We start from the raw sequence: 24,573 nt of genomic DNA on the forward strand, positions 1-24,573 counted from the left end.
GTTTAGAGAAGATTTCTATTACTTTTGTTTTTTGTTTTGTTTAGTAAGGTAGACAGACACCAGAGACATACTCAAAAAACCTGTCTAGCAAGAATTTGGAGCTAAGAACATAAGAACAGCCTTGCTGGATCAGGCCCAAGGCCCATCTAGTCCAGCATCCTGTTTCACACAGTGGCCCACCAGATGCCACTGGAAGCCTACAGGCAGGAGTTGAGGGCATGCCCTCTCTCCCGCTGTCACTCCCCTGCAACTGGTACTCAGAGGCATCCTGCCTTTGAGGCTGGAGGTGGCCTATAGCCCTCCGACTAGTAGCCATTGATAGACCTCTCCTCCATTAAGTTACCCAAACCTGACTTAAAGCCAACCAGGTTATTGGCTGTCACCATATCTTGTGGCAGAGAATTCTACAAGATGATTATCTGTTGTATGGGAAAAGTACCTCTGTTTGCTGGTCTTAAATTTCCTGGCAGACAATTTCATGGGATGACCCCTGGTCCTAGTTTTATGTGAGAGGGAGTAGAATTTGTTCTTCCCCCAACCCTTTGCCCCCATTCCCATCTTTATCAGGATTTCCATGAAGTCCCATTAAGATATTTCTCTTGTCTTAACAATACTATTTTTTCTTTACTTCAGACCCCTACAGATATTTTGTCCATTAGGAATTCTAACCCCAGTTCTGGCTAATTTCTACAATTAGCCACTCCTTTTTCCTTTGTCCATCCCATCTAGAATATAAAGAGGCATTTCACACAATCATTTGGATGGAAGGCAGGGTTAAACCTACCTTCCCTCACACGATCCTGGACTGGCCCCAGCTGCGCCGTGCAGCCATGCACATGGTGCATTGGGGGATTTCCCCAGGGGATGGGTGCTCTAGGCCCATATCTAGAGTCAGCACATACTTGAAAGCCAGATTTGGTGCCACAGCAGCACCAGGATCCACAGGCAGGTGTGTGGGGGGGGAGGCGGGGTTAAGCCTACCTTCCCCCACATGATCCCAGACTAACCCCAGCAGCACCTTGCCACTGTGCACTTGATTGACAAACGGTAACCACTGTGGCATTCCAGAGGCTGGGGGCAATTCACAATGCACTGAACAATTAGCATGGTGCATTGCGGGATTTCCCCAGGGGATGGACACTCTAGGCACCCATCTCTGTGTCAGCATGGGTTGCAAGCAACCCATGCTGACACATGATCCTGGAGCCTGGGTTAACTCATTTAACTGAGTTAGCTCATTTAACCTGGGTTAGCTCATTCCTGGCTTTCAAGTGAAAAGCCAGGCTTGAAAACTAGGTTCAGTGCCTGTGGCAGTGCTGGCATCCACGTGGAACCTGGCGGTTCTCATGGGGAGCCAAGCCCAGGCTTGGCTGCCTAAGCTTGGGCGTGGCTGCTCATGAGAACAGCCTCAAGCCTCTAAACAGACTACATCACTTGCAAGTAACTGAATGGGCTCATGTAGATGGTCAAATGGGGGTGGGCTGGAGATGAGGCATGATCCCATCCTATCCCTCCCACATTACCCCCCAACCACCATCACCATTGGATGAGGGCTACCTGCTCAACTTCCACCAGGCTGTCGCCTCCTGCCACACTTTCCAAGAATGTAAGCCAACCTAGGCTGGGTCCTCCAGTATCCCACAATGCACATGTGAGCAGCAGAGAGACAGCCCTAACAGTGCAGCAGCTCTGCTCTTCCTGGCCCTGCAGGTCACAGGAGTCTTTGATAAAGATTATTGCTGGCAGCTGGAGCTGCAGTTATTGCTGACTGCATGTGCAGACGACCAAACTCAAGGGTAGAAGATTAGCTGTTTTTCTCCTACATTGGTTTGGACCTGGGTAGCAAAGCCGGGTTACACAGATCCAAACAGGGCAGGTGTGAGGGAGTTTCATGGGCCCAGATGACAAGAAAGAAAGAAAGAAAGAAAGAAAGAAAGAAAGAAAGAAAGAAAGAAAGAAAGAAAGAAAGCAAGCAAGCAAGCAAGCAGGCCAGGTTTGCTCTCTCCTACCCAGCTTTTATGGCCCCTGCTAACTGAGCAAAGAGGCACCTTTTAAAAAGTGGTGGTGCTCTTGTTTTTAGCAGAGGGAGAGCAACTGGCCCTATCCAGCCCCAGCAAAACATCCCTCCAGTGGCTGTTGCTGGTGTCTATCTTTTTTAGATTGCAAGCCCTTTGGGGACATGGAGCCACTTTATTTATAACTATGCAAACTGCTTTGGGAATGTTTGTTGAAAAGCAGTATATAAATATTCATTGTATTCGTATTCGTATGAAAAGAGCCCTATTGTCTAGTATCTCATGGCAAGTAAGCAACTAACAGAAAATGATTTTTAAAAAAATAAAAGTGGAAAGCACTGTTTGCTTTTAAAAAAAAATCCAGGTTACCCATGTACTAAATAGCTAACATATATTTGTGGGCAAGCAAATAATAATTGTGGGCTAGTAATTAATATGTGCACTTATTTGCAAGACTGATGTAGCAGGCTATTTGCACTAAAGAAATATATAATAGTTATAGCAACTACTTAACAATTAAGATAAACAATTATCAAGAACAATAGGGGTTATTTGGACTAGCATGCTTTCTTTCCGCCTTACATATGTTTGGTTTCGTAATGTCATTATTTAGAGTGCTGTCTGAATTCTGCCATAATCTGGTAAATAATGTTTACTAGTCATTACTCTGTCTGAATGGAATTAAAGACCACTTGGAACTATAGTTATCTGGATCTATTTGTCCTGAATAGTTTGATAAACTAATTCGCCAAGGCAGAACATAAAGTTTCAAATGATGTATTTATTATTAAGCACTACCATGGAAATGCAAAGAATAATTCCCTGGATCCCAATTGTGGGTTAGATGAAAGGTTAAGAAATCTTGATCTCAGTTTAACCAATTAAGCCTAACACTAATTCTGAAGTGGTGAAATTAGTCAAGAGAAGAATTGTAACTACCTCCAGGAGCCCCAAAGGGGTACTCATTTGATATCGAGACAGGCTAAAGGTGCTTTAATAGGGAATCTATGAAGTGTGTAATCACCTTCTCTGCCAAAACCACTTGCAGAGCAACTTTCACAAAACATCTCACAGATCCATTAGTAGCTTCATTCTTTAGTGTTGAGCCCAAAGGGGGGAAAGACAATGGCATTCCAATAAACATTTGTGTAAAGCACTAAATAAATTAATCAGCAATAACATGGATCATGAGCCACAACATATTAATCATCAACTTCATGTTGAAAAAGTGAAGACTACTTCAGATAACTTTTCCTGTCCTCCTGGGGTTTCCTCCCTACAAGCAAGTTGGGTTTTTTGGTCAGTTCAAGCTGGATATGCACATTCTATGCTCGTCTTCTGACTTGATCCATGGTTGCATTTGAGGCAGGCCTTAGCCCTGGAACACTGAAGCACCACACAACAGTCAGCTCATCTCCAGATTCTGGACTGAGCCACTGGATGAAAAAGTCAATTTGGGGTGACAATATACTTTGGGGAAAATCTGGAATAGATGTCTTTTTTCTCTGGAGATTCAGGCAGTATAAACCACCTGCTAAAAGCCATCCCTCACAGTGTGGATTGCAAAATAATTTCCTAATTTGCCCAGCTCAGCAACTGTTAGAAAAACAAAGTTTTAAGTCAGCACAGGTCACATTTACCAGATTTTAGGAACATAGGAAGCTGCCTTATACTGAGTCAGACCATTGGCCCATATAGCTCAGTATTGTCTACATAGACTGGCAGTGGCTTCTCTAGGGTTGCAGGCTGGAGTCTCTCTCAGCCCTATCTTGGAGGTGCCAGGAAGAGAACTTGGAACTTTCTGCATACAAGAATTCAAGTGCTCTTCCCAGAATGGCTCCATCCCCTAAGAGGAATGTATTGCAGTGCTTACATGTAGTCTCCCATTCAAATGCAACCCGGGCAGAGCCTGCTTAGCAAAGGGGAGAATTCATGCTTGCTACCACAAGACCAGCTCTCCTCCCACCTGTGGCTTCAGTCCTCCTCCACACTTTAGACAAATTGTCTACCTTATTCTGACATTCTCACACTTGCTTTTATCCTTGGCAGATTGGTATCACTAGGGATGAAGCATCCTGATTCCCCTCCCTGGAGTCTAGGATCTCCATCCCTTTTACAGGCCTCTGGGGAACATCCTTAGGGTAATGCTGGAAGAAATCACCTCCAATCAAGACATGTTTACCTATATAATAAGGTGCTGTACTAAAGCAGACCACTGGTCCATCTAGGTCAGCTGACTAGCAGCAGTTCTCCAGGGCTTCAGAATATGGCATTTCCCAGGATTGCCTGGAGGTGTGAGGGACTGAACCTAGGATTCCTCTGCATGCCAAACATGGGCTTGACCATGGGTTTCACCATCCTCTACTGCTGGTCCGGTTGGAAGAAAGTATGGCAATATGGATGTTATAAAAGTGCTTCACTTTTTCTCTGTCCTTCGCTAGCTCTCTTCAGATTACAAAAATCTTCAGACATCATACAAATAGGGGACCCCAAACCCATGCTCTGAATCTCTGCCTACTGCTGGCCATAGTTACAGCATTTATCTGCAGAAACAAATGCTGTATTCATGGCCAGATTCTTCCCATGTTGGAATGCTGAGGTGCCTCAGAGTTCTGCATCATGGGAAGAATCTGTCTACAAGTACAGCGTTTGTCTCTGCAGACAAATGCTGTAACCATGGTCACAGGAGGGGTGGAATTCTGAGCACATCAGCATGGGGGGATGCAGAGCATGTTCTTGGAGATTCTGTATATGACTACAGTGTCCGCAGATGCTTTCATGTCTGAAGAGGGCTAGTGAAGGACAAAGAAGAAGAGCTATGTATCATAAAGATGATTTGAATTCTCTCTGAATTCCATGTCAAATGTATGAATCTTCATTTGGAGTGCTCATAATTTTATGTTCACAGCAAGTATACAGCCAACTTAGCAACACAGCTGCTTGGCCACAATAAGCCTACTCAGTAACTCTGTAATTTTAAAATATTTTCCCTCTTTAGTTCCTTCTAAGAAATAATTAGCTCTAGTTAGTCATCATCAACCTGTTACTATCTTTTTAAAAGAAGAAATTAAATGGAAAGGATTATAGCATGAATTAATTGGACATTTTGTACCAGATCAGCAATTATTTTTCACAGAAAATTCTTTACTGAAGTCCATATTTTAGACAAATAGGCGTGGAGGACAAATTATTGGCACTAATAGCGAGATAGAGAATGTGAAAGTGTAACTATTTTTCCACTGACTAATCCAATAAGCAGCTCATGTCAGAACTGAGGGAGAAGGTTGCTGCTCTCCCTGAAACAAGGGAGAGATAACGAAGTAAGGTAAAGTGTGCCGTCAAGTTGGTGGCGACTCCAAGTGACCACAAAGCCCTGTGGTTGTATTTGGTAGAATACAGGATGGGTTTAACACTGCTTTCTCCCACACAATAGGAGATGATGCCTTTCAGCATCTTCCTATATCACTGCTGCCCGATAAAGGTGTTTCCAATAGTCTGGGAAACATATCAGTGGGGATTTGAACCAGCAACCTCTGGCTTGGTAGTCAAGCCATCCAAATTCAACTGGCAGAGCAATTTTAACTGGTCAGTCATCCAAATTTTAATGGATATAGGATCAAAATTTTGCCTAATTTCACTTATAGGAGAAGAGATCCTCCCCCCACCCCGCCGAGAGATAGAAGTATGCTGGCCAAACTGCAACATTATGTCTCACCATGGCCGGGTTCAGACATAGCAGCACACCTGTAGTTCCCGCAGCCTGAGAGATGAAGGGAAGTTTATTTATTTTTTGTATTAATTAATTATATAAAATAAAATAATTTTTATTTATTTTCACATTTATATCTTGCTTTCCCTCCGAGGAGCTCAGAGCAATGTACATGGTTATGTTTATCCTTACAATAACCCTGTGAGGTATGTTAGGCTGAGAGATACATGACTGGCCCAGAGTCACCCAGTGAGTTTCATGGTTGAATGGGGAGTGGAATTCGGGTCTTCCTAGTCCTAGTCCAACACTCTAACCACTACACTATGCTGGCTAAATGTAGTTGGCACTGCAGATGGCCACATATCTCAGTTTGATGGGAGTAGCTGAGCTGAGCCAGAGCTTTGCCCCCTCCACTCATGCCTCTCACTGAGGCCCTGAATGCTATCCCAGCCTGCCTTGTGGTGCCCTTCAACTGGCAAGACTTCCCTAGGTCAGCTGCCTCACAACCATTGATTCCAGTTGCAAAGGGGGTTGATTGCCTGGCATGAACCAGAGAGTCATGAAAAGTATGGGTTCAGACATAGCATGCATCTCTCACGACAAGCAGCACTTGATCTGGCAAGCCAGCTTCAAGCCTTGGTTACACATCTAAGTTTGACATCCTGTGTGAACCTTACATTCCTGCCTTTGTGTGGATCCCGATGATCATGGACAAGTCAGTTACTGACTTTGCAAAAAGGTTCCACAGTGTGTATGAACCAGACTTTGGGTTTGTTACAATTCATTTGTTCTTGAGTGTATGTACAATTTAATTGTGAATCATTGCTGCTAAGTTGTGCCAACTTTAATCTAGAACAGGGGTCCCCAACTGTTCATAATAAATTGTAGCTGGGGATGATGGGAGTTGTAGTTCAGCAACATCTCGAGTACCACAGGTTGGGAACTTCTGATGTAGAAATAATCCACCAGTTGTATACCTGTTATACAGAGGCTATTGAATCAGTATGTGTAAAATAACACTCAAGAATACAAAATATGGTTACCTCTAGTGTTGATTTTGACACAGATTGGCCAGAACTGGATCATGAATTCTGTGTGAAAACACCATAAGATTCACCGTAAAAGACCTTGCACTAATCATCTACATTTTCACTGCTTGTGCAGTCTTGATGAGTGATCTTCAGTAACCATCATTCAACAGTCCCAAGAACTGTTAAGGATATGATCAGCATTGAATCAGAGAAGGAGGCAATAAATATTGGATAGCGTATAGGCAGCATTTTCCTAGGACCGGGGTTAAGTCATCTCCCCAAGCTGGCTCCAGCAACTCATAAATGAGGAACTGTGGCAAAGCAGACCTCTTAAAACATCTTGTGGAAAGAAAAAGGCATGAGCACATTGATGGGAAGAAAGCCCAAGAGCTGTCAGAATGGCACTCTTACCTAACATGGGCTCAGCCAACTTGAAGGACAGTGTACTACTACAGAGGATTCTGGGATATAAGCATCACTGGGTTAGAATCAGCATGAACAATCTCTAAAAACCGACCAGTTCCCATGTAAAACAGTCATTCATTCATTCGGTTGTTTGTTTCTCAATCAATCATATTTATATATTGCCTGACATATGCATCCCTAGATGGTGTACATAAGTTAAAACGCAACCAGTATAGAAGAGGATAAAATGATAAAAACAATTTTATGATATAAAACAGACCATTTAAAATTAATTAATTAAATGCCTGAGAAAATAGGTGTGTCTTAAGGGTCTTTTTAAGAACATAGCCAGAGATGGAGAAGCTCTAATTTTGATAAGGAGAGTGATTTCAGCAAGTGATTTTCACTCAGTGTCTCAGTGTGAGAATCTTTTGAACACATCCACAGAAGGTCATCTCTGTCTGGGCTGGATGGTCTGAGTTAGTGATTTAGCTCAGAGGTGGGCAATCTCAGTCCTTGGGATCATCTTGATGGGCAACATCGAGTCCTCTAGATGTTGAATTGCTGAACCCTGGATTCACTTTTTGAGAGGTTTTTATACCCTGTTTTCAGGGAGCAAAGCTTTGATTCTCATACTGGAATTGTTCAAGGGTGGAGGTTTGGGGGAAGGTTGTCAGACAGGTAAATATAAAACCCCTCCCTATAGATACTTGTGTTAGGCTAGACTTCTTTCTTTTTTCTTTTCTATCTTGTAACCAATTAGGTGGGACCTCCTGGGAGCCCCTTCTCTCAAGCCTTAGTGAAACCGGGAGCTCAGCCCTATTGCACTTCTCTTTTGTCCAGGCCTAGCATAAAGTAAAGTTGTGCTGTCGAGTTGGTGTCGACTCCTGGCAACCACAGAACCATGCGATTTTCTTTGGTAGAATACATGTGGGGTACCTTGCCATCTCCTGCGCAGTATGAGATTATGCCTTTCAGCGTCATCCTATATCGCTGCTGCCCAATATAGGTGTTTCCCATAGTTTGAGAACATATCAGTGGGGATTTGAACCTGCAACCTCTTGCTCCCTAGGCAGGTTACTTCCCTGATGAATCATACCCCACCTAAAATGCAGCTGTGCTGCTTCAATGTATTTTGCGTATTCCCTTCTTCTCCATGTCAGTTAACTCTCTGCCTGTTTCAGAACCACATAACTTTGCCAAGGTAGGAACATAGGAAGCTGCCACAGGCTGAGTCAGACTATTGGTCCATCTAGCTCAGAATTGTCTACACAGATTGGCGACTTCCGGTTCCAACGCTGACCGAGCAAGACGCTTCTCTTTGAGTCTCCAAGTCTCTGAGAGAAGACCTGCAGAAAGTAATTGGGGGGGGGGACTCCATAACTACCCCCACCCCACTAGATTAAAGTGGGAGGTGTAAAAGACTCGCCAGCCCGGAGAAGTCAGCTCCTGTTGCGAAGGTGCGCGGGGAAGCCGCAGACTCTTCGCACCAGTCGAACGACAGGGCTAGAGTCAAGGAGAGTTCTGCAGTGTGGAGTTCAGGCTGCCTGAAAACCAAGCTCGGAAGCGTTGCAATTTCTACTAAATGCCAATGAGGTAACAAAGGGATTTATTAAGAATCTCATCTAAAAGAACAAGGAAAATAATAACTTGCGAGAGAGCTCTACCCAACAATGTTTTCTAGCTGCCTTTGGATGCCAAGGTACAGTTGGGATACTATAGCTCTATATAGAGAGTGATTAAGACTTTACAAGTATATCTACAGAGAAGAAGAGTTCTATCTTTACAGTATTTTCTGAAGAGAGGGAGGTTTCACACCCACTCTAACCTTTATGTTTTCAAACAGCTTCCAATTCTGCTGAAGTAACTTATAGTGAACTAAATCTTCCCCAAACTAGTCAAAGTAGTCTAAGATACCAAATTTTCAGTCTACAAACTCATTTTAAGTGTAAAGATTCGAGGTTGGACAACACGGAGGTGACTACAGCGAACTCCTGGGCGTCTTGTGATGTTTTGAAGAGTGTGAAGTATAGCTTCTACCCTCTTTTTGGTATAGTTGATTCTGGGTGTGAGTCTACAAATACGAACTTGAGGAAACCTGTGTCTATATAACAGAGTGAACAAATGGACACACTTTGAGTAAAGAACTCAAAAGAGTTAAAGGGTGAACTGGATTCAAAGTGGAAACTATACCTCCCCCTTTGAAGTTACAGGAGGGGTATACTGGCTAAAGAGTTAATCTTGTTGTAAATATCCAATTTGTTACTGTAGCCTTATATATCAGAATGTCTAAGAATAAGAATACTCCAACTGGAACCCAAACCCATATGGCTAGAAGACTATCAGTGGGAACGATTCCCCAAGTGGAAAGGTCCACTGGTGAAATTTGGGAGCTGCTTCAAGCCATTAATAGTAAATTAGATACAAATAACAAAGTAGTACAGTCTATGGTTAATGATATGCAAACTCTTAAAGAGGATATACAACAGATAAAACCAGATTCACAGGTCTTAAAGCAAGATATGTTGCAGTTGAATAAGGAGGTACAAGTGATGAAACAAGGGATCATAGACAATTCAAACAAATGTAACAACTTGGAAGAAATAAGTAAGAGACCGGTGGAGGATACTAAGCTAACTTCTAAAAAAGTAGAAGCTGTAAGTCAGGAGATAAAAGAATTGGAAAAGGAAAAGGGAGAGTTAGCTGACCAGCTTGCAATGCTGCAAATGGCACAGAGGGAAAGAATGCTCAGAATAAGGGGAATCCCAGAAAGTACAACTCAAAATTTACTAGATGTTCTGACAAATGAATTAGCTAAACTCTTGCAGGTGGACATACCTAATATAGAAGGACTGGTTGAAAATGCCTACAGAGTAAACAACACTTTCGCAGTCTCCCATAAAGTCCCTAGAGATTGTCTAATTCAACTTAATTCCAAATCTACCCGAGATCGTATTATACAAGCCCATTTTCAAGATAAATGGGAAATTAACGGTCAAACTAGAATGGTGATGAAAGAAATCCCAAAGAGATTTCTTATGAAACGAAAAGAATACAAAGATTTGACTGATATTGTAAAACAAAACAAAATCCCCTTTAGATGGGAGTTCCCTCAAGGGGTTGCCTTTACCTTTAGAAATAAGAAATATAGACTAACCGAAGACTTAAAAGTAAAACAATTTCTTCGTAGGTATAGGAACGATCTTCAGATTTCAGAGGATGTACAAAAGACACAAGGCGCTAAATAAGGGAGGAATTAGCAATATAAACAAATAGTCACTATGGAAATAAAATTCTTTTCTTTAAATGTAAATGGCTTAAATATAAAAACAAAACACCAAAAAATATTTCATGGTTTGAGAAAAAGGAAATTGGATTTGATTTGCCTACAGGAAGCGCATATAAGAAGGAGAGATAGAAAGTATTTACAAAACAAAGCACTAGGTCAGCAATTTGAAACCCTAGATATTAAGAAAAAAAGGGGCATAGTTTTTTATATAAAAGACTTCCTAGAGCCAAAATTGTTATATAAAGATGATTATGGAAGAGTATTGGTGGTAGAGATAAAGGTTGGAGATTTAAAATACATAGTAGTGGGCATATATGCCCCTAATGAGGCAAAAGCAGGATTCAATTGGAAAAACAACTAACAGTGATAGATAGGCAATGGATTATATTAATGTGAGACTTTAATGGAATTATCTCAACGCAGGCTGACAGAGATACAACAGACTTGAGGAAAAATGATGGGAAATTACCAAGAGCTTTTTTCAATATGGTTGAGCATTTCGGTTTACACGACATATGGAGAATTAAAAACTCAGATGCGAGGGAGTATACTTTCTTTTTGGATAGGCACAAGATGCATACGAGAATAGACATGATTTGGGCCAATGTAGACGTGTTGATAACAATTAAAGATATCGATATATTGCCAAGAATATTTTCTGACCATAATCCTATAGAATTAAAGTGGAAAATTGGAATAAAGAAAAATTATCAATGGAAATTAAATGAGTCCCTTTTGAATCAATCTAAAGTTGTGAAAGTAGGTTTACAAAAACTTAGAGAATATTTTGAGATAAATTTAAAGGACGATCTACAAATGAAGACAATATGGGATGCAAGTAAGGCGGTGATGAGGGGTGTTTTTATTCAACAAAATGCATATTGGGGGAAAAAGAAACAAGAGAATAAGGATTTAATCCAGATCCAAATTAAAGATTTGGAAGGGAAACTGATTGGGAAAAAAGGTGATCAAACTTTGATTCAACACCTAAAGGTATTAAAACAGAAATACTCCATGTTGACGGTGGAGGAAATGGAAAGAAATCTAAAAATTTTAAAACAGAAATCTTTTGAACAGGCAAATAAACCGGGAAAATATTTGGCCTGGAAACTAAGAGTTGAATGGCAAAAGAACTATATAACGAGTTTGAGCACCTCCAGTGGTATTATTAACCAACAGTCAATGATTAAAAGAGAATTCTACAAATACTATAAGGACTTTTATAAAAAAAAGAAAGGTTGAGTTAAATAAAGTAGAACAATTTTTACAATTAAGAAACTTACCAAAATTAAATTCTGAACAATGGGAAAAATTGAACTTTCCCATTTCTAATGAAGAAGTTAAGGATGCTATTAAGCGAGCAAAAGGGGGGAAATCGCCAGGGCCAGATGGGCTCCCAATTATATATTATAAAACTTTTAGTGAAGTATTGTCCCAACCACTACAATGGACAATGAATGAAATTATGATGAAGGGTTGGTTTCCTGAGTCATGGTGGCAGGCGACTATTACATTAATACCAAAACCTGGTCAAGATACATCTTTGGTTAAAAATTATAGACCAATTTCCCTGCTTAATAATGATTACAAACTATATGCTTCTATACTTGCTAAAAGAATGGAGGGGGTCTTAGCAGAGTTAATTCATGAAGATCAGGCAGGATTTTTACCTAAAAGGCAAATAAAGGATAATGTACGAACTGTCTTGAATGTACTAGAATATTATGAAAAATATAATGACAAACAATTGGCCATGTTATTTTTGGATGCAGAGAAAGCATTTGATAATATCTCCTGGCAATTCATGTTGAAAACTTTGGAAACTGTAGGGTTTGGAGTTAACTACATAAGGGCGATTGGGTCTATATATTCTGAACAAAAAGCAAATATTAAGGTTAATGGAGAACTTACAGATTATTTCAGTATTCAAAAAGGTACTAGACGAGGTTGTCCCCTATCTCCTTTATTGTTTATATTGGTTTTGGAAATCATGCGTAGGATGATAAGGGAAGAAACTAAAATACAAGGATTGACAATAGGGACACAAAGATATAAATTAAGAGCTTTTGCAGATGACGTAGTGTTATTTTTACAAGATCCTTTAGAATCAATTGATACACTATTGGAGATATTAGAATCATATGGGAACCTGGCAGGGTTCTATATAAATAAAGACAAGACAAAGGTATTAACATAATACATGAACAAAGAAGACAATGAAATATTTGCTCTGAGATTTAGTTTTAAAGTGGAAAAAAAGCTAAAATATCTAGGAGTGACACTTACCACAAACAATGCATTATTGTTTCAAAATAATTATATTAAAACTTGGAAAGAAATAAAGATGGATTTGAGCAGATGGAATAGACTGAATTTATCATTAAGCGGAAGAATTTCTGTTATTAAAATGAATGTTCTTCCCAAAATGTTATATCTCCTCCAGACAGTACCAATAATAAATTCAATGTCAATTTTCATCCAATGGCACAAAGATGTAAGGAATTTTGTCTGGCAAGGCAAAAAACCAAGGATAAACTTTAAAAATTTAACAGATGATAGGAAGAGAGGAGGATTTGCACTACCAAATTTTAAGTTGTATTTCGAAGCGATATGCCTAACCTGGATAAAAGAATGGATTACATTAAAAACTCCAAGATTACTGGATTTGGAAGGATTTGATTTAAGATTCGGGTGGCATGCATATTTATTTTATGACAAGGTAAAAGTAAATAAAGAATTTTTAAATCATTATGTTAGAAAAAGTCTATATATGGTATGGATGAAAAATAAATTTTTGTTAGAAGCAAAAATCCCACTTTGGGTATCCCCATTAGAAGTTATATCTAGAAAACAGAAAAATATGCAACAATCTTGGCCCATGTATCGACAATTGCTCGTCCTTCAAGGTGTAAAATACGAACTTAAAAAGTTAGAACATATGCAGGATTGGAATATTTCTTGGTTCCAATACCATCAAATCAATGCTTTATTTAAGCAAGACTGTAAAAGGGGTTTTAACCAACTAAAGTCAGAATTCGAACTACAGTTGTGCGATAAGGAAGAAAAACTTGTATCCAGGATGTATGGCCTATTACTATTGGAAGATACAAGAATGGAGGTAGTAAAAACCTCAATGATTAAATGGGCCCAGGACCTTGGTTATAACATTGATTTGGAAAAAATGGGAAAAACTTTGGATAAAAAATATAAAATTCACTGCTTGCTCTAATTTAAAGGAAAATATTTTGAAAATGATGTACAGATGGCATCTTATGCACAAAAAGTTGGCCGTAATCTATGTCAAATAAATGTTGGAAATGTAAGAAAGAAGAGGGTTCTTATATACATTTATGGTGGACATGCAATAAATTGAGAGGTTATTGGGACTTAATATATAACAAACTTTAAAAAGTATTCAAAATGACTTTTCCTAAGAGTCAATACTATTAGGAAAAGAATCAATACTATTAGGTATTGATAACCATGCTCTACCAAGGAAATATTGGACCCTCTTCATGTACTTAACTGCGGCAGCAAGACTGACATTTGCGCGCAAATGGAAAGACAGTCAATGCCCGTCTAAAGAGGATTGGATTCTTAAAGTACTAGAATTGGCAGAAATGGTGATATTAACATCACTACTAAGAAATAAATTTGAAGAATTTAAAAAAGAATGGGACCCTCTTCTTGTCTATTTAAAAATACATCACAAAATGGATTTTTGTCAGGCCTTTGAGGGCTAATAACAAATGTCTTAAAAACACCCTAAAGTTGTTTTTTATATGAATTACTGGGGAGAGAATGTTTAATCTATAGGCAAGATCCGGTTATTGTCAACAACACTTGTTCCAATGATGAGATGGAAGTCTTTATTGTTTGTGTTTGTGAGTGTTTGTATCATTTGTGTTTGTCCTTTTGTGTTGTGAAAATTGAATAAATAAGACAAAAAAAGAATTGTCTACACAGATTGGCAACAGCTTCTCCAAGGTACAGCTAGTTTAACAGCAAGGAGGCTGGCTAGGAGTCACAACTTTTATGGTTGTTCCATTCATTCCAAGTGCAGTGTTGGGATGTACTGTTTTTCTGAGCTAACATTTCTCGCAAGCGAGTCTGCTCTACCAATTTCTCCACATTAACAATGTTTATCTTGATTGCTAGTTAATAAATATCTATTCTTTTGCATTAAAATCTTGTGATCTCCCCTTTGTATCATTTCCACATGGACGCTCAGGCTAGCCCTAGCTGTAAAGAAACTGCAACACGCAAGTGTGTAAAGCACGTAAGAGCACCACATGGCAAGTTGACAACTGTTGAGTATATGGGGGCAGAGTCTCCCAATTTCTCCTGCAAATCCTCATGAACTTCCTTCATGGACATGCCCTTCAGGCACAAATACTAGAAGACTGTACACACCTCTGTTTTCTCCATTTTTCAGTTTTTCAGCTTACATGCTTCATAGAAATGTCCGTAGGGTGGAAAGGAACAAAACATATGGATACCAAATTTGCTACAGAGTCCTCTGAAGAGTTGTAGTATGTAGGGGTGTGCACAGAACCGTCTGGCCCGGTTCAGTTCGAGGCCAAACTGGCCTTGAACAGAACCGGGCCAGTTCGGTCCGGTCTCCCATGGACCACCCCCCCCACACACTGGTCTGGTCCCGGACCGGTCCGTTAATTTTTAAATTTTTTAAAAAGTCAATGAGAAGTACCTGAAGCCCCTTTGGGGGGCTTGCTGAAGCCATGGGGGTGGTTTGCGCAGGTTCCCTCTCCCCGCACCAGCCTTCCACATCACCGCCGCGGGCGGTTATGTAAAGCATTTTCGGCCCTTTTGGGCCTCCGTAAGAGTGAGTAGCTATGATGAGGAAGGCTGGCAGGGGGAGAGAGAACCCACATGGACCCCCCCCCCATGGCTTTAGCAAGCCCCTCGAAGGGGCTACAGGTACTTCTCATTGACTTTAAATTTTTTAAAAAATCGCGGACCTGCTGGACCGGACCCGGCGGTCTGGATCCGGTCCGATGGAACTGGGGGTAGTTCGGTTCGGTTCAACCACGAACCCCCGGACCAGACTGCCGGACCGGTCCGCACATCCCTAGTAGTATGCACTAACAAACTTTAATCTCATTTCTTTCTATTTATTTCTATGAAGTCATTGATCGACCCTTGTAAAAACAAAGATAGTGGAGCTGACCTACTGTGAATCCCTCCCTGCAAGTTCCCTTTCAGTTCAACTGCATGTTCCATGTTTTGCTTTCCCCTAAATCCTGGCCACTCCACCAAATCCTGGCCACTCAGTCACCAGTGCATTAACCACAAATTCCATTCTAGCAGCAATATCTATCTATCTATCTATCTATCTATCTATCTTCATTCGTTATTACATTTATATCTCGCTTTTCCTCTAAGCAGCCCAGAGCAGTGTACATGGTTATGTTTATCCTCACAACAACCTTGTAAGGTCAGCCAGGCTGGGAGATACATGACTGTGACTCATGCATGCCTTATCATCTCCATTTGTAAAAGATTTTAAAAACAAACCAACCCGAAGTCTTCCTTACTAGTAGTGATGAACATCATGAATTAAAGATTATGAATGGCTAAACTTGCACAATTCTGGGGATGACATTAAATATCATGCATGATCCCACACATGTTTACTCAGAAATAAGTCCCAAGCACTTCAAGGGGGCTCACTCTCAAATATGCATGTATAAGATTGCAGCCCTTGCGACAGCATATGCATAGTATCAGCATATGCATAAGATTGCAGCCCTAGATTCGAGTATCAGATATCTGGAGCTAGATTTTTTTTTAAGTCTGCACCAAAAATAAACGTGGACACAGAAGGGCAGAGAAAAGTCATTTTCTCTTTCTCTCTCATTCAAAGGACATCTATCCCCTTCATCTTTACCGGAAGATAAGCATAAGGGTTGATCTGTTAGAACAGAACAGAAGTGGGAATGGAGTTTTGAGAAAGAGTGCTCTCAGAGGACTATTCTGACATATGTGATGAGACCAAAACACTGCTAGTTAATACAAGATACAAAATGAGAGTTTTCTGTTTTCTTGTTAAGAAAAAAAAATACACAAACCATATGACACAGAAAATAATACATAACAATAATAAAATTCATAAATAAGCACTGTAAAAATAATCAGTGTAAAAATCACTGTAATAATAAATATATTAATCACATATTTGCAAACTTGTTTTTACAACATTTGCAAAAAAAGAAAAAAAAGGAAATTGCTTTTCACTAAAAATTAAAGAGTAAATATATGCAAACAAATCCAGCTCCAGATGGAAACAATATTCGTTAAATTACAGTAAGGTGAGCTATATTGAAAACATTGATCATGCTTAGATCTTTCATTGAAGAGATACATACTGTTTTATTCTCATTTCATTTTGTCCAAAATGTTACATATAGAGCCTATTCACGCAAAGAGGTTGTGTGGAGCGCCAGGATAGGCCCAGGTTTTTGTCCCAGGCTTTTACTGAGGTAGAAAAGTGTGAGTGCACCTTTCTGCCTCAGATCCCAGTTGTGTGTTCTGCTTGGGCTGGTAGCAGGATTCCTTAAAGGAGCCTCATCATTCAAAATGTTAATTATAACATTTATTTGTTTGTTTGTTCAATTTTTATACCACCTTTCATAAGGCATCCCAAGGCAGTTTACAAAAGTTAAAATACAACAAAAATCCATAAAAATAGCATTGAAAACCTTAAAATCTGTTTAACAGTAAAAACTATAGAACACCAAAAAGCAACCACCATTAAAAAGACAAACAGAAGCAGAAGAGCTAAGAGACCTGGCAGCCCCTAAGGGGTAAAAGCCTGAACAAATAAAAAAAGTATTTAGTTTTTAAAAAAGCAGCCACAGGTGTCAAAGAGTGGACATTCACTGGGAGAGCATTCCAGAGCCTGGGGAGAGCAGCAGAGAAGGCCCTGTCCTGTGTGCACAACAATTTAGCCTCTCTCAACATCAGCATGTGGAGAAAGGCCCCTCTGACAGCCTTGTTGCACAGGCAGAAAGCCTTGGGAACAGGCAGTCCTTCAAGTATTCAGGGCCCAACGTGTTAAGGGCTTTAAAAGTTTAACATGTTAATGTGAATATTGTCAGAATCACATTAATGTTATTAATGTGATTCTGACAATATTTTGTTATTGTTGTGAGCAAGGTGCAGGCCCACGTAGTAAAATACTCCTCCATACAAATATGAATACAAAAATCTCTGCATACAGAAAATGAAAAGTCAGAGAGAATCATTCTAGCCTAGTTAAAAACAGTAAGTCATTAAAAATAACCTAAAAATTGTTGTTGTTATTTTCTCACACTAAGCATTTTGCATGATCTCAAGCTCTGCTGTGCCATTTCTAATTCTGGAAGCTGTTGGGCATAAACTACATCTACCCTAAGCGTAAAAGCATTATACAAGTAGAATGTTAGTAGAAAATGTTAACTGGAAGTGTTTTCTTAGCATTTGATAGACTGACAGTCCTAATGTTGCTTAGAACTGCCACACTGTCTTACCCGATACTATTGTTATTCAGAATCTAAGTGGCCAAAAAGAAGCATGGCCTGGCAGCCGAGCTGTCTCCAATCACATATTTCCAGCTGAGATGTTCTGCCTTTGGGGCTGCCACAGTCCTCCCCCCTACCCGCCACCCCCTGCCCCAGGAGAGCCTGTGACAGGCAGAAATGCAACAATGCTCATCAGCTCATCACAATATTTCCATGTCAGAGAAGACTACACCTATTGAATCTATGCCTACCTTGCAGCTGTCAAAGGCATAAAGAAGTTCTGTCAGGAAAGAGCTGACACAGTTTGGCTGAATGCCAAAACATTGTATTTTTCTGCCCAGGTATCCTTTTGAACTAACTGCTCCCAACCAAGGCTCACTATTAACACTTACTGATGTATACTGACTGATCTATCAGGGAAGGTCAGCTCTGTAACAGCAATCATCACTCCCACTTCTTTTGCCACTGTGTGAGTGCACATATACATATAATTTCCCTCACATTGCTCTGAAGAGGATTCACCTTCCTTCACAGTTTGAAATTGGGCTACCTGTACTATGATTAGGATTTCTGAATGGGCTTGTTTCTTGACTGCAGTTAGATATAGCTCTCCATCTATTTTTCAGCTGGTCTGTGTGCAGCCTTTGATGCAGGAATGCTCTTGTAAATAAATTATTATAAGCTGAATAAATGATAAGGCTGCTTGTCCCATAAACCCAATGACTATTGCTTCCCTTACCTCTCTGTGACCTATTTTTTGCTCCTCTGGGCATTTCATAAGCATCTTCCACCTAATGCTTCCATACTCGCCAACATTTCACAGATGAAAAATACATGCTTGTAATATCTCAATTCTTATACCAAGGATCGATGCCTGCCCTCACCCCCATTGCTAAAGGCTCTGCGCTACCTGCTGCATGCTGTATTTGTTTACTATTCAGTAGCCTCTACTCTGCTGATTTAGAAGCTAAGAAATTGTTTTCCTTTCGGGTAAAGGTGTGCCTTAACACTGCATAGCCATTTATAATCAACAGTTCAAATTATACCACAGCAGAGTGTGAAATGGCTAGTTGCACATTGCATGGGGTCTTAAGGATCCAATGGGTTCTTGATCTAATGGGATAAATAAATATTACATGAAGCTGTGTGTGTGTGTGTGTGTGTGTGTGTGTGTGTGTGTGTGTGTAGTCTAGAATTATCTTCTTATTTTTGTAGCATGTGTAAATTTGATCATTTTTGAACTTATTTATAAGTGGATCTTCTGTGTGCTATTTTAATTGTATATCTCTGAAACATAAACGATTTAAATTGATCATGCGCTAGAGCAGTTTCCCCCCCAGATGTTGTTGGATTACAACTCCCAGCATCCACAGCCACAGTGGTCTTTGGATGATGGGAGTTTTAGTCCAACAACATCCCTGCTAACTTGGCAAAGAGGCACCTCTTAACATGGTGATTCTCTTTATTTAGCAGGGGGAGAGTAACTGGCCCAATCCACACCCAGGACAGTACCTTCAGTGTCTGTTGCTGGTGTCTCTCTTATGTTTCTTTTTAGATTATGAGCCCTTTGGGGACAGGGATCCATCTTATTTATTTATTATTTCTCTGTGTAAACCACCCTGAGCCATTTTTTGAAGGGTGGTATAGAAATCGAATGAATGAATGCATGCATGCATGCAGAGGCATATCTAGGGAAAATAGCGCCTAGGGCAAGCACTGAAATGGCGCCCCCTATCCAAACATCTGACACCCATCTTTAAGATAACTTTACCATAATATCAGCTCAAAAATACAAGTCAAGCTCCTTAATCTTTTAATATTTCAAAAACTATTTAGCAGTGGACATAGCCAGACCAAAAAATGCTGGAAAACTACCAATTTCAGTATGCTGGAAATCATGAAATACCCAAATACTATGTGAAGGTGTACTTGGAAAACTAAACAGAAGTTCCTGCCTAATTCTCTACTATGCATTGTAGCATCACTATTACATAAGTTTTAAAAATAAATGGAGAATTTGACATTTCCCAGATACTCTGAAAATAATTAAAGGATATGCAGAGTAAACTGTCACTGCTTGGAATATATTCTAGTATTTCAGAAAGACAGTTAAAATTAGAGAAAGAGAGCAAGAAACTCCCAGTGGGTCTTAATACTAAGGATTTCACACTGATTCAAAGACAAACTCACCATTAATAGTCATATTATTAAGACATCACATTTAACTCACTTATCACAAGAAGCAAAGTAGAGCAAATGAATACGATCCTAGCTCATACGCTTCAGCTCAGTATTCATAAACCCTGATTCTCTGTACATCGTGCCAAACTAGATATGTGTACAGTGACTTATATTATATTAATTTAATTTTTTTAAAATCTGTAGCCCCTTCAGGGGGCTTCCTAAAGGCTGGGGGGAGTGTCTGCAAAAGTTCCCCCTCCCCCGCTGGCCTCTAGAGCCTCGCAGGGACCATTTGAGCATGTGCAGTGGCCATTTTTAAAAATAATTTTCTTAAATGGCCGCTGAAAACAAAATGGCCACTGTGCATGCTCAAATGGCCTCTGTGAGGCCTGGCATGGCCTAAGGCCTCACAGAGGCCATTTCAGCATGTGTGGTGGCCATTTTGTTCTGGTGACCATTTTTTGTTATTTTTTTAAAATTTTTAAAAATGGTGCCCCCCTTCGAATGGAGCCCGGGGCACGTGCCCTGCCTGCCCCACCCCTAGATACACCGCTGAATGAATGAGTGAATAAACATCCAGGGTCCCAAGGCTGGGAACTCCTGCACTAGAGCCTAAACAAATGTATTCCTCACTCAGAAGGTTAATATCTAGAGGAGGGAAGCTAAACACCGAATCTAGCAATTTGCACAAACAAGATGTTAACCAAAAGCAAAAGAGAGGCACAAAAGTAAGACAATGATTCACCAGGGATGCATCCCAGCAGGTATTAAAAAATCAGGGAAGCAAAGAGAGAAGGTTGGAACACATTTGCAACTGTCTACTATGCATATGTGTAACAGTCTGTTCTTCACAATTATAAGCTATTTTAAAACTTGCCTTTAAAGTGTACATATGCAGTGACTGATGATGCATGGCAATCGGGTGGCAGTGATCATATTTTATTATATCATCATATTTATCCAGATATGCAAATCTAAATGATGATGTGAGCACCGTGAAAGGTTAAGACCAGGGCCTTATTATTATTCTTTCTTGTTTACACAGTCAGACAGGTGTTATTGACTGGTTTGTTTTATCCAGACATTGAGTCCTTCCCAAGGACCTGGGACGGCTGAATTTTATCATCAATACTGTTGGTTATTATAGATATTGTCGCAAAATATAGGCTGTTCCCAGTAAAGCTGCTTTTTGTAATTGGCTGATGGTGATTTCTGTGGCCCCTATGGTGTTGAGGTGCTCTTCAAGGTCTTTTGGGACTGCACACAGGGCGCCATTTACCACTGGTATTATTTTGGTCTTTTTCTGCAACAGCCTTTCAATTTCAATTTGTAGATCTTTGTATTTGGTGATTTTTTCTATTTCTTTTTCTTTTATTCTGCTATTCCGTGGTATTGCTATGTCGATTATTTTGACTTGTTTTTCTTTCTTCTCGACTACAGTGATATCTGGTGTATTGTGTGGCAGATGTTTGTCTGTTTGTAGTTGGAAGTCCCATAATATTTTTACATCTTCATTTTCTTCAACTTTTTCAATTTTATGGTCCCACCCATTTTTGGCTACAGGTAGCTTGTATTTTTTGCAGATGTTCCAGTGTATCATTCCTACTACCTTGTCATGCCTTTGTTTGTAGTCAGTCTGTGCGATCTTCTTACAACAGCTGATCAGGTGGTCCACTGTTTCATCTGCTTCTTTACAAAGGCGGCACTTGCTGTTTGTTGTGGATTTTTCAACTTTTGCTCTTATTGCATTTGTTCTTAGTGCCTGTTCTTGTGCAGCCAGTATTAAACCCTCTGTTTCTTTCTTCAAGTTGCCATTCTTAAGCCATTGCCAGGTCTTGGTGATGTCTGATTTTCCACTTATATTGTGCAAATATTGACCATGCAGGGGCTTATTTCTCCATGTTTCTGCTTGGTTCTTGACTTGTTCTTTCTTGTAGGCCTGCTTTGTTTCATTGGTGTTGAATAGTTTCTCGTTCTTGACCATTTGAAGTGCATCTTCTTCACTGTCCTTGATATATTCTTCAAGGCCTCTTTTCTCCTCCTCTACTGTTTAATGGACTTGCAGCATTCCTCTTCCACCTGAGCTGCGAGGGAGGTATAGCCTACCTACATCACTGCGGGGGTGCAGAGCATGATTGATGGTCATGATTTTCCTGGTCTTACGATCTAGCGTCTCTAGCTCTGCCTGGGTGCAGTCTATTATTCCTGCAGTGTATCTGATAACAGGTATAGCCCAGGTGTTTATGGCTTGTATGGTGTTCCCACCATTGAGTTTGGACTTGAGGATTTTTCTAACACTCCTGATGTATTCACTTCCCATTTTTTCTTTTAACTTCAGTGTGTGCGATGTTATCAGCCTGGAGAATGCCCAAGTATTTCTAAGGTTCTTTCTCTTCCAGGTTCTTGATATTGCTTCCATTGGGCAGTTCTATTCCTTCTGTTTTTCTTATTTTTCCTCTGTTCATTATTAATGCAGCACACATGTCTAGTCCAAACTCTATTGCTATATCGCTGCTGAATATACGGACAGTGTTTAGCAGTGATTCGATTTCTGACTGGGACTTGCCATACAACTTCAGATCATCCATGTACAGCAGATGGTTGATTTGACTGGATGTTTTAGATGTTTGGTATCCAAGGCCTGTTTTGTTTAGTATTTGTGAAAGTGGGGTCATGGCGATTACAAACAACAGAGGGGATAGTGAGTCCCCTTGGAAAATGCCTCTTCTAATGCTAACCTGTCCAAATGCCTCGCCATTGATTGTTAACTGTGTACACCACATGCTCATTGCTTTTTTAAATAAATATATGAATGTTTTTGCTGACACCAGTTGTTTCTAAACATTTTAGTATCCATGTGTGAGGTAATTAATCGAAGGCTTTCTTGTAGTCAATCCATGCAACACTTAGATTTGTTTTTCTTCTCTTGCAGTTTTCTAAAATCATTTTGTCAATCAGCAGCTGGTCTTTTGTGCCTCTGGTGTTCGGGCAATTTCCTTTCTGTTCAACTGGAAGCTGTTTGTTAGTTAATAAGTGTTGCATCACTTCATCTGCTATTATTCCAGTTACTAATTTGAACATGGTTGGCAGGCAGGTTATCAGTCTATAATTACTTGGAACTGCACCTTTTGCTGGGTCTTTCATGATGAGATGAGTTTTCCCAGTTGTTAGCCATTGTTCAATATCACCGCCTTTCATAATGTGATTGAACTGTTTTGATAGTTGTTTATGACGGCTTGTTAGGTGTTTAAACCAAAAGCCATGCAGTTCATCGTCACCTGGCGCAGTCCAATTTTTAATTTTCTTTGCTCTTTCACTTATTAATTCTGGTGTTATTATTAGATCTTGCATTTGTTGGTTACATTTTTTGACCTCTTTCATCCAGCCTTTTTTATTATAATCTATTGGATTGTCCCATAATTTCCGCCAGAATTGCACTGTTTCTTCTTTATTTGGTGTTTCTAGGTTTCTTGCAGTTTCTTCTATGCTTTGGTAGAGATGTCTCTGATTCGACTGGAAATTGGAGATTCTGCCTGTGTTGTGTAATTCTGGCTTCATATCTGCTAATCTTCTTTTACACTGCTGTTATTTGCTGCTTTATTATTTCCAGGACTTCTCTAATTTTCCTTGAATCTAGGTGGTATTTTTGGATCAGGTACTGTCTGGTGTTTTCATTCCTCAGCTTCTTGTCTTTCATATCTTTCAATTTACTAGCATCTGATCTAAGCCTGGAGATTTTATTTTCTAATCTAATCTTCCATTTAGGTGATGTACTGCTTTCTTTTTTGACAGGTCCATTGATCTTATATCCGAGCTCTTGTGTTGTTATTGTTGCTGCACTGTACATTAGTTGGTTTGTTTCTTGCAAATTATTGGTTGTTATTTCTGCAAGTGCAGCATTGACATCTTTTAATGCCTGAGCAAGTTGTTTTTTGGCAACTGTTTTAGAGCTGGAAGTCGAACCCTGGTGGTTGTTTGGTTCATGTGCTCTGTTATTTTTTGCTTTAGTTCTTGTTGCTTTTCTGTTAAATGGCATTCGGGTTTTTGAGGTGAAGGCAAAGGGGAGGTTGCCTGGTTTTGATTTTGAGACAGTTCAGCAACAGCTCCTCCACCTGCGCCTGAGCAACTTCTTCAATTGGTGATAATTCTTCTTCCATATCTTGAGCCTGTGTTGCTCTTTGCAGTTCTTCCAGCTCTACTCCTGTGAATACTTTATTTCTTATTATGAATCTTCTCTGGTCTGCTAGCCTTTGTTCTGTTATTTCTGTGTCTGGATGCTTCTCTTTCCAAATTTGGTACATACTTTTTAAATAACCTCTTCTAGTTGGACTAGACTTGTAATAGCAGATCATTATTTCCTTGTTGGCATTTTTCGTATTTTTTTTTCGGTTAAGCGACTTTTCTTCCAGTAGCTTTGCTGTCT

At 39.9% G+C, this 24,573-nt stretch overlaps 2 long non-coding RNA genes across 4 annotated transcripts in view; one reads left to right on the forward strand and one right to left on the reverse strand.

Annotated features, from left to right (window-relative positions):
* Positions 1–24,573, reverse strand: part of LOC128342289 (uncharacterized) — a 64,567-nt gene that overhangs the window by 17,285 nt on the left and 22,709 nt on the right. The gene's annotated exons all lie outside the window — the stretch shown is intronic.
* Positions 4,744–5,852, forward strand: LOC128342290 (uncharacterized). The gene is made up of 2 exons (XR_008314893.1): positions 4,744–4,880; positions 5,660–5,852. It is a non-coding gene; the product is annotated as an uncharacterized LOC128342290 (long non-coding RNA).

The sequence above is a fragment of the Hemicordylus capensis genome, chromosome 2 (genome assembly GCF_027244095.1).
Source record: "Hemicordylus capensis ecotype Gifberg chromosome 2, rHemCap1.1.pri, whole genome shotgun sequence".
Taxonomy (NCBI): Eukaryota; Metazoa; Chordata; class Lepidosauria; order Squamata; family Cordylidae; genus Hemicordylus; species Hemicordylus capensis.